The sequence below is a fragment of the Panulirus ornatus genome, chromosome 16, assembly GCF_036320965.1.
Source record: "Panulirus ornatus isolate Po-2019 chromosome 16, ASM3632096v1, whole genome shotgun sequence".
NCBI classification, from domain to species: domain Eukaryota; kingdom Metazoa; phylum Arthropoda; class Malacostraca; order Decapoda; family Palinuridae; genus Panulirus; species Panulirus ornatus.
This window is the reverse complement of record NC_092239.1, coordinates 14,824,839-14,835,819: the sequence shown is the minus strand read 5'-3', so window position 1 is coordinate 14,835,819 and position 10,981 is coordinate 14,824,839. Positions and strand designations below refer to the sequence as shown.

General features: G+C 41.3%; 1 protein-coding gene across 2 annotated transcripts in view; it reads left to right on the top strand.

The window, feature by feature from the left end:
* LOC139754165 (uncharacterized) overlaps nucleotides 1-10,981 on the top strand; it is a 249,555-nt gene that overhangs the window by 6,373 nt on the left and 232,201 nt on the right. Inside the window, exon 1 of one of the 2 annotated variants that reach the window (XM_071671336.1) lies at nucleotides 4,625-5,873. The exons of the other annotated variant lie outside the window; for it this stretch is intronic. The gene's annotated coding sequence lies outside the window, so the exon portion shown is untranslated. Of the gene's footprint in view, nucleotides 1-4,624; nucleotides 5,874-10,981 lie in introns of those variants that run through there. 2 annotated transcript variants of the gene reach the window in all.

Genomic DNA, 10,981 nt, shown 5'->3' with positions numbered 1-10,981 from the left:
GTTCTCTTGCGCCACCTCGCTAACGCGATTGAATATAACAATAATATATATATATATATATATATATATATATATATATATATATATATATATATATATATATATATATATATATATATAACAATATGCACCCCAGGTGTGTACGTTCTTGGAATAATCTTGAATACCTAAAGAAGGTGTTTAGTTTATCTTCTGCTGGTGATTACAACTTACCTTGAAGGTCCATAATGACTCTGGTAGTCGACAGGCTTGAAGCCCAAATAACAAGCCAAGCAGTCAAGATCGGCGAAGGGGAAACTAATTTTTGTAATTTGTTTTCCAAGGTAAAGTTTAATGGCTTAATGAACCTTGGCTTCTGCCGGCCATTAGATCCAACAACACACACTTACACACACATACAAGTGAACAGAAAGACTTAATGTACAATGCGATCGCATTTGATCTGAGAATTCTTCTTACGACGTGAAGACCCAAGTGTTTTCGACCTTATGCCGGTGATGGTTGTGACCTGGAAGTTAATGGTCAATACTCCTAAGAACCAAGTTTACCCAACTAAGTGTCTGCAGTCGACTGGCGCCTAACCCTGGCAAGCTAGTGTGAGGACTAGTCGTTAGATCCTCCCTAGGGTTCCAACGTATATATTCTGGTAAGTATCATGATTGCTGAGTTAATCATGATCTGTTATGAGCTGGTATACTAATCAGCCAGATGCGTATGCTAGCACTGAGGTAACTACGAAGTCAAATGCTGTAGTGTTTCTGTGATCTATTCGTAACGTTTCTCTGTTATACGTGTAACGTTTCTGCGGTGAATTTTAATAGGATTTAATCGTACACTCGTATGTAATACTCGTACATCTGAAATCATTTCAAATTAAGGAGGGCAGCGAGATGAGTGGATGCATGAGGAGTCGTCCCCCCTACCCCACACCGTTCAGTGAGCCGGGGTTGTGGGAAGCTGGGAAGTCTGTGCTGGAGACCACCAATCAGACGGAGTTTACTCAGCTTACAGACTGCAAGTCAATCATGCGATGGCAGGCAGAGGGATCAGCGGCAATTTGGCCTCGCAGTTGCAGACCTTGTCATACGACACTGCAAGATCATCAGCGGATTTTCGACCCTGCACGTGACCGGCTCATGACGTTAGCGTTACGGCCAACACGTGATCTCCAGCTGCCCTGCCAACCTCTGGCCACGAAACTACGCCTACACGAGGAAGATGTCTCACCTCTGAACACCGGCAGATGACAGACTGGCTCGACCCATCAAGAGAGGATCGGCTGGAAATTGCATTTCGGCGCCTTAGCTTCAAACGCCACCTACCGGAAAATAGACATTGTTTACGAATAAGAAGTCGTGCTCTTCTCTGGAGACAGGGGGGTGACACACGCTGCTGGGGAGACCTGGCAACACCTGGTATCTCCAGCAAAACTGTATCACGAGCGAGGAGCGAGAGGCGACGGCTAACTTGTCCTTCGGGGGGAGTAAGTCGGTATACGTCCCAGGTGCACGTGTAAAGAGGTACGAACGGCTCGTAGGTAAACAACACATGGAAGTCTTAAAAGGAAGTTCTTCAAACATCCGTCCACTTCAAAGCTGCTCCAGCTCTTAAGACGACAAAGGCTACTGCAAGACTCCTGGAAATCCTCACCATTTTTGTAAGATGTTGAGGGACTGGCTTCAAGCAAGCCCCGATCTGAAAGTCCCGAGGCTCCAGTGTGAGAAAAAAAAAAAAAAACTGTTTGTCAAGGTTGAAGAAGTGTGGCGTTGACCAGACGTCTCTGTAACCTTTTCGTCTGTGTCCCCAGGCGATGAGCTGGATGGACATGGGAAGTGGGCCTTGGAGGAGGGGAGGGGAGGAAGTGGCGTAAATGACACTCTCATTGTAAGTGTTATGTAAATAAAGTGGGAGGGGAAGGGATGGCGTAAATGAAACTCTCATTGTTAGTGATATGTAAATAAAGTGTCTTATGTACAACTGTATGTATATTAATATAGAAATTTTATCATCCGGTAAAGAAGACAGTAGTATTATTAGGAATACTTGTCATAATGCCGAAGTTTGCTTTTATTCTTGTGAGTGGAAGAGGATTATCAAAATTTACATATACCATCTCTAACAACGTTGGCCAAGTTCTCAAACTTTTTTTTATCACTGATGATACCCTTGAGTTGTATATATTATTTTGATGCACCCCCATTCAATCTCTCAATTTCAGGAAAACTTTCCGAAGAGAAACGAATTTTCTTATTCTTCTTTTTCTTTAGTCTATATTTAGTCTATATTTTACTCTTATGTTTACCTTCGTCCTTTACTTCGTCTCCACTACTATCACCGTTTTCTCCTCTTGATGACAGACTCATCCATTATGAATTTTCGGGAAGTCACTGTTTGTACTTCCGATATCAGTAATAATGGGTTATAAAACACCTCGTGACCTCTCGCTGAGAAGTCACTACAAATGAAAATAGTCCCGTATGGACGTCCGCAACTGTAAACAAAGGATCGGCTGTGAATCGGGTACAATTCTATTCCTCCGACTGTATACATAGAACTGTGAGCATTAGATGGCATCACTTTCTGTCATATACCATTACATTATTGTAACAGTTAATCATACATGATTTATGACGTTAAGACGGTCTGGACAGGGAAAAAAAAATTAACACTATTGTGGCGCCACTGTGCAGTCTGCTAGGAGCATCCCAGGGTGCCAAACTTCCTAATCGAAAAACTGAATTTTTATGATATACATTACACTCATATCAAGGTTAAAGGGTCAGACGATACACGTTTCATACCTTGAAAACTACCACCACCACAGAGAAAATATTTGAGCAAGAAACAAATTGCAATATGACATGTTTTGAAAACAGTTTGGACTCTATAAGGTCGTTATAGGGAGCGAGGGGGCGTAGGGTCACACCAATCCCATTGGCGAGGGTCCTTCCCGCGCCGGCCACTCACGCACTGTTCTTCCTCTCTTGTTTATGTCTGTCTGTGAATACACGTGACCCTCTGACGTATACCATTCGATTGTCTTTATGTTCTTATATGTATCTCTTAGCACGTTTTTGGTGTGTTTATGTATCGATCACAAGGGTATCTTTAGCCCGCTTACGAGATCAAGTCGTATATTACTCTACTAACCACCTTCGACCCATGTTTGTTTATGTACGCTGAACATACGGTGCCCTGTAACCGCCTTTATAACTTGCCTCACACTGATCTATATTGTATAGCTCTGTACGCTCAAATTTATTGTGGAGTAGCTGTAATGTTCAGCTCACGCCCTCAGCATGTAGGGTGGTGAGCAAATCAAATCAACTGAACTACTTAACGCGGTCGTTCTGTTCAGTCTGAGCTGCTGCCTTTCAGGCCTCCTTAGTCGAAATGATATTCGAATAGTGTTTACACCACAAGCAATACATACTAAGTTTAAGTACACATACCCGTGTCAAGCCTCTGGATATTGAGTTATGAAGGGAGTGATTTGTTAGTTGTGTTGAGCGGTACCTTATAAGTAGAGGCAGTCTCCAAAATCCATTAGCCATGTAAGTCTATCTTTCAAGTCCTTATCCAGGTTCACCCACGAGGAACTGGTGAATCACAAGTGAGAAAACAGTGGTATACGGACACTTAGAAAGGCTGCTGAGACTTCATACCAAAGTTGAATCACAATCACCTCAGACCTGTGCTTTCACATAAATTGAAAGCTAAACCAGTATTATGTTAGCTGGGCCAGTAAGAGTAATATATATAAGCTATACAGGAGTTAAGACGTGGCTTCGTATACTGATTAGGAACGAGTGAATGTTCTTTTCAAGACTTTATCATTCCCGCTACACGTATTTCTCATTTATATGAATGATATAAGCTTTTTACTCTTACTTTATACGTCCATCATGCAATGAATGGAACAGACATGACTGTGTTCTCGAGGTGTATAATTGTTAGAGCTGAAATTCCTCATACTTGTCAGTGAGTCACTGTGTTGACATAAAGGTAACATTGTTATTTTTTGTTTTAAACACTTAGAACTCATGAATAAATATGAGTAATGAAAAGCACACACTAATATTTTCATTGTCACCGCATCTTTGTCAGTGTACGAGAATTGAGTTCCTGAAATACCTAGTTGACTAATGACTGCCCAGAGGTATTTTGGAGCTGACGCCATTGCAACAGCAGCGGACACCACTGCAACAACAGCGGACAGCCACTGCAACATCCTAGAAGTGTTATGAAGTTCGTAGTCTGGAGTAAACACTGTCATGTAAACTTGAGGCGATGACGTCATGCATTGTCATTGGCACAAATATAAGCATAATTACAGAAGTGCAAAGCGATTATTGTTAGAGAAATAGCAAATATTTCTCCTTGACGTATACACGATGATGATTGCAGTGACAATAATAATTAAACATGTAGTAGCACATGAAGATAGATACTGAGGAATTTTTATAATTTTCTAGAATACATTATCATGAGTTAAACGCCTGAATTAAAGGGCGCCTTATGTATAAACATATTGGAAGGTAGGGTTCCCATGGTTCAGAATTTTGGAACTAGAGGGCAGCCAGGCTCGAGCTGTTCGAAGACTCATTCCAGCGTGTCGGACCACAATACCATATATGCAGTGAACACTGAACGGAGGAGTGTTAAGTGCTTAATTTTTAATTGCTTATATCCTGACGTTGATGGACTTAATGATCTGGCAGTAAATAAGCTTCAATCCCAAAGAACCAACCAACCAACCAGCAAGTTGGAGTTTCAGGCATGTAAAGTAAACTTAGTTCGTGATTCTGCATTCAGTCGGCACCGAGGTCTGGTGTGAAATGAATACGCGTTCACACGCTTGTTGATGACGCCTTGTTCCACTTTCGAGAGCTTGCATTATTCCTTGGACAAGTGGTGGTGGCGTGGAAAAATATACGAAGTCTGTGACTGACCTAGAAACCGTGAATTAGTAAATAACCTCGGAGATGCCCTGCAGCTATCAGAAACGGTTCCGAGGCAGATGATCGAACTCAGCAGCGGTGAAAGAGGAAGAAAATTTTCAAGTAGTGCTTGGTGAGAGAGAGGAAAAAAAAAATGAATAAGAGAAAGATGACTGAACTAAGTGATAGTAATGGCATTAGACCGGAAAAGAGGTAGAAGCATTTTCTGCGGGAAGATATTAGGAAGAAAACAACTGGGAACAGAATACATGTGCTTAATCGAATGAAACTTTGAGACAGTATCGACTCAACGACGAACCCGGATGATGTTTACATATTGTTGTGGGTCGCTCCACTGGGACTGCAGTCTGCAGCAGAAGTTAACCATTTCTTTAGGAGGTCGCAGTAGACCTGTTTGACCGTGGCTAGAGAGGAAGGCAGGCGAAATCCTGATGGCGGAAGGATTTAATTCACGTACATGGTTATACTGGATCCTGATAGATTCTTATAAGTGAGGCGACAGAAGTTATGGTGAGAGGAGGAGAAGCAAGTGATATCCCTGAACGGAGACGGTCCAGTACGATATCTAACTCTGGTGTCGGTTACAGGATGGATGCAGTTTGCTGAACAACCAGTATTACGTTATAATTGAGTAGGAGGGGCCATGTAGAGTGGAAGTGTCACAGTGAATATCAGTACTCTTTTTGTGGATAAAACCTCAAACTGAAATGTGGAAATGAAATCCCTACAACGGATACTGCTGTGTACAACGATTATGACGGTGCCCAGAACGTTATGTGGATATGTAAAGTGCGCAGCAGAAAAAGGATGAAGGAAGACGTGTTGCATGACAGGAGTGGAACAATGCTACGTTGTACATAACAGGATATTGATGGGACGACTTCTGCAGTAGGAGAGCCAAAGGATAATTAGGTAAGTGACAAATCCGGTAATTAGCATAGATTATTAGTACAGTATTAGAAAAAAATTCTGATGCTTAGGGGAAAGGTTCAGGATATCCAAAGTGTCATCAGCCGTTTTGGGTGTGAATTGTAGACTTTGAACAGAATAAGGAAACAGCGTTGAAAATGATAGGATAAAGGACCCAGGAAACATAACCTTCGTTGTGGGGGTCGAAGATATGGTGACGATAGAGGGCGGTGTGTGTGTGGAGGGGGTTTGCCCTCATGTGGGCGGACGTCCCCGGAGTATTGCATGACAGGGTGTTAGCTCGAGTGTAGGAGGTAATGGTGGGGTTTCTAAATAGAAAAAGTGAGGTTAATATCTGTTGGCAGTGAGAAAATTGGAGGACAGTAGCGGCAATGTATCTATCCTCTGAACGTTAACAAAGTCCAGTTTAGCTCCGCATCGCATTTAGCTTTTTCTTATTGCAGTTTTGCTATTTATTTTCACTTTTTAGTGTTTAGAAAATACAATAACAGTTGCTGTGTATGATTTTGAGTATTATGTTGGAAGATATTAAATACGGCGATAGGAGGGAGGAGTATGTATATCGGAGAAAATGTAGGGCTAGAGTACTGTAAAAGTAGGTAATACACTTACGAAAAATTAAAAGAACCTTTGGAATCCCCACTTAACCTCCGTTACAGTCGAAATTTATCATATCTTTTGATATTTTAATCGAAATCTGCTAGTCACACCGTGACTTAGCATCGCGTCAATACCACTATTGTGTCAACAAACAGACGACAAGACCGAGTGGCCACGCGATCCATACCAGTAGAGTCGTAGATCAATTTCATGTTCTTAATTTAGCTTATGTTGTGATGATTTAACAAGGCTCTGGCCGCAAAATATGTATTTCATGTACCAGGGGAGATTATGTGAGGTTTTTATGTCATGTTGATATTTTGCAAGTGTTTTATTTAGTTTCTGTTCATGAGATGGGAAAAGAAAGGCCTGCTGTTAGGAAATACGTGCTGTCGGACTGGTAACAGCGGACAGGCAATGAGATTGATATTTTGTTCCGTCAAATGCCTAAAGGAGCGGGCATATGTATTTATCATATATGTTTAAGGAAGTTCAAGAATGGATACTGATGATATTTAATTATACGTCTATATACTGAGTCCAGCATTGTAGTTGATGGTATTAATGTCTAACACGAATCTGTGGGGTAGCGTCGGTTCTACAACAGAGTATGGGTCTACTTTTTCAGGAAATTTATTGATGTGAAGATAATAGACTATGGTGAACCTACCCACGCAGGATGGATATGCCATTGTGTTTTTGTTACACTTGGAGTAAGAGCAAGTTTTGTGTTTGTCAGGGGATTGTTGATTTTTGTCATTTTGCTTTACCAGTAAACACACCTGTTAACAAAATACAAACACATTGTGAACGGAGATGATGATTCTTGCCAGGCTACGAAAAGCATAACTTGTTTGTTATTGTAGTTTGATAAGAATGTTGATAGTTTTATGATAGCTCGTTACTCGGTAAGTGACTTTTGACGTCATTTTCGCTGTAAACAAGGGAGAAGTGGGAAAATTATTTTTTTTTTTATATTAAACCGTTTCAGGTTTCGGTTAATCTACGTCAAACGGTACATGTAGACTGAAGTAAAATCCACATGATAGCGAGGCCTGTACAGTGCTGAAAGTGCGAAAAATATGTACTGAAATTAAGAAAAACTCGGTGAATGGATACCAGACGGACTTTTTACGAAGGGCTGTGGAGAAGAAATGGTTGAATAACATATGGAAGGAAGTGGACACAGTGTAAGGTGTACGGACTATGAAAGTGGCCATGCCGAGCCACAAGGCAGGGCCAATGAACTTGCAAGGATATGGAGCTAGTGCGGACGGTTTTGCGTAATTACGATCTATGATGCAAGCATCATTACAAGGTAAAAGCAGGGTTAGGAATAAGTAGTGTTAATGTACATCGGGAATGACACAGTTCGTACAACGAGGTGTGAGTTCCTGTTTATGATTTGAAAAGGGAACGCTTCAGCAACAGATGAGTTATGGTTGGCAATAGACAAGGTCTGCTCATAAATTTCTTCATACTTCCCTGTAAGTGGAACAGAGCTGTAATTGTACCAGTATTTAAAGGAAATGATGATTATCACTCAGCATCTCTGACCTATTGTTTCATTGAATTATGGAGGGAAAAGTCTGTTGTATATAGTTAAAAAAAAAAATGATATAGCATGATTTATAAGGGGTTGTAGGTGGGAAGCGCTTTGCCGACTGTCATAAAGTTTATGTTAACTCGGATACATTTTTAGATCCCTTTGATAGAGAAAATCAATGAATCCTATTTAGGAAATCGTTAGTCTGCTTTTGTTTTCTGTTGTTTTTTAGTTGCTGAAATGGATTACCAAATATATCTGGAATAAAATGGCTGGAATCAGGTTTCAAGGATCATACTATATCTGAGAGAGAGAGAGAGAGAGAGAGAGAGAGAGAGAGAGAGAGAGAGAGAGAGATTCCACAAGGAAGTGTTCTTTGACACACTTCTTTTATGCGGATGAAGCTAATAGTCCAACAAGGATTTCACATTGACAGGCCCCGAGCAACCTGCCAGCGTACGTCTTGGACGTTCTGAATACACTATTGTATAATGGGTCTTATTATAGGTGATGAGGAAACCAAGTATCAAGTTGGATACAGTGAATAAGAGAATTTAGAATTCAGTTAGCTTCGCAGAGTTAGAGGAGTAGAAATATTTTAGAATGCACTGCCCCGTTGTCTGTCAAAATACATTGTCCCATGATAATGATAGACATGCTATGGTACATCGACCATCCTAGATTTTCACTGCAAAGAACAGGAACTATAGTCTTTTCCTTGGGATAACTTGAAATTAAGAGCATTTGTCAAGAAAACTTAAGTTCCGTTGTACGAAATGGGGGATAACGCGACACCTGTGTGGTATTGTATGTCTATTGCGTCTTTAGAGTTGATAAGAGGAGGTTGAGGCTAGGTACGTTCTTGGCAGACGACCTATCGAACTCCTCTTCTGCTAACCCGACGACAGACGACCCCTAGAGAGGTTGTCGTCCTCCCATTACCCTGTACGGACCCTTCCTTACATCTGGGTATTTTCCTTCATAATGGTTATAGACCCTAAATCTCTCGCACAAGCAAGAACGAACTCGACCCTCTCCCCAATTCACCCCCCCCCCCCCCAAAAAAAAAAAAAAGAGGAAAGAAAGGTCTTTACCATAAAAACTGGAATAAAGGAGTTGAAACTGAAAGGAGTTTGAGAGACGTTACCAAGGTACGATTCGGCTTGTAGGAAAAAAAAAAAAAAAACCCGAGGTAAAAAAAGTGACACCGTTACGCGTGCACTTTCTATGCTTTGCGCTGCATTTTTGTGACCGTACCTCATCATACGGTTTTTTTTTGTATGATGGTTAGAGGGAAGGAAAAAAGATGCTGGACTGAGAAAGCAAAGTGGAGAAGTAGAGGATGGATATAGAGATTCTCTAGGTTTGTTGGTGTTTGTTGATGCTTTGTTGGCTATTTTTTTCTTGTTGCCATATCTCTGTGTGTCTATCTGCCTATTGATATATCTTTCTAGTTATCTATCTATCTGTATCCCGTCACAGGACTGAGGGAGGCTGGTGGAATGGATGGCTAGGAGAGGATGGCAGCTTGACAAGGTGTTACCTTAATATGATGGCCAAGCTTTGCAATATGTGCCTCATCTTTACGCCCTCACCTTTACCGTTGGAGTCTTCCTTGTAGATAGCACTCTCGTCCAGATAGCTGGGTATATGTTTTAGGACACCTACCTTCCATTCACTAGTATATCCTGCACTTGTCCTAGCCTCATATGCATCCTTTGCAGTCCTTGTCAGTCCAGTATGGAAATACATTACCCATCTTCGGTAGTTCACTTGTTAAACACTTAACTTATTAACCGGTTACATACGCTATTCATTCCTGTTGCCTCGTCCATAGTTTCATCAGTTATGACTCTTATCTGTACCAGAGAGTAGTTATACCTGTATATTGTACCAAAATTTAGTTGCGCCTTTGTTGCTAGGAGGATGATGGTCGTGGTAGTGCGAGCCGGTGTTAGCAGGGGGTTTGTTGACCACCTGGCTAGGCTGTGGAGAGTCGATTTCTTGGCTCTAGGGACGTTGTTGGTAGAGAAGACCCCATTGGTTGGCTCCGGGGCCGGTGTTGACAGTAAAGACCCCATTGGTTGGCTCTAGGGACGTTGTTGGCTGACCCCCAGGGACAGAGTTCGTTGACTGCTTTCTCTTAAAAATTCTGCTTCGTTTTTTCAATTTGCGTTTTTTATTGCTTTATGTTTGAGCCTTATCTAGTATCTTGTTCGTTATTTGTCTCTACCTTCTTTCTCTTTTCTTATACGTTTTCCCTTAACTGGAGTCTAATACTGTCTCTCAGTACCTTACAGTCCCTGTGTGGTACATATATTGTCTCGTTTCTGCTTTCTTTCGCTGTACCTTCCTCTTATTACCTTGTAGCATGGTTTTATTATATTCTCTTCTTCACAATACTTAAACCTGATCTTTTCTTTGACGGTCTTTCATCCGTCGATCTTAATACTTTCTCGAGGTAGAAGCATCCACTACTACCTCCTCTCCCACTTGCCTGGGTGTCTCATTACATGTCTTAGATTTCACTCCAAAAAATTTCTTGGTCATTTGATATAATGTAAACCGAAAGCCAAATTGGATGCATTCTTTCTCATGTGAATTCATGATGCAAATAGATATGTCGACAGAGTTTTTTAGTTTATAGAACTTTAAAGTTATATGGCGTAGGAGGAGGATAAAGTTGACTGATGTTATAACTTATAATTGGAAAATGGGTAAGGTAAGGGAAGGGGAAAAAATTGATAAAGAAGAAATTGAAAGGAGACAGAAAACGAGAGATGTAGACGGTGAGTAATGAGGAGGAGGAGGAGGAGGTGGCTAGAACTCCCTCAACCAGTCCGCTGCTTGTCTGGAGACGCAAGACAGGCTTCGGTTTGCACTAATAGTGGTGGGTCTGTGGACCATCAGATGTCGCCTCCGCATCCATCATTCCATTTGGCCA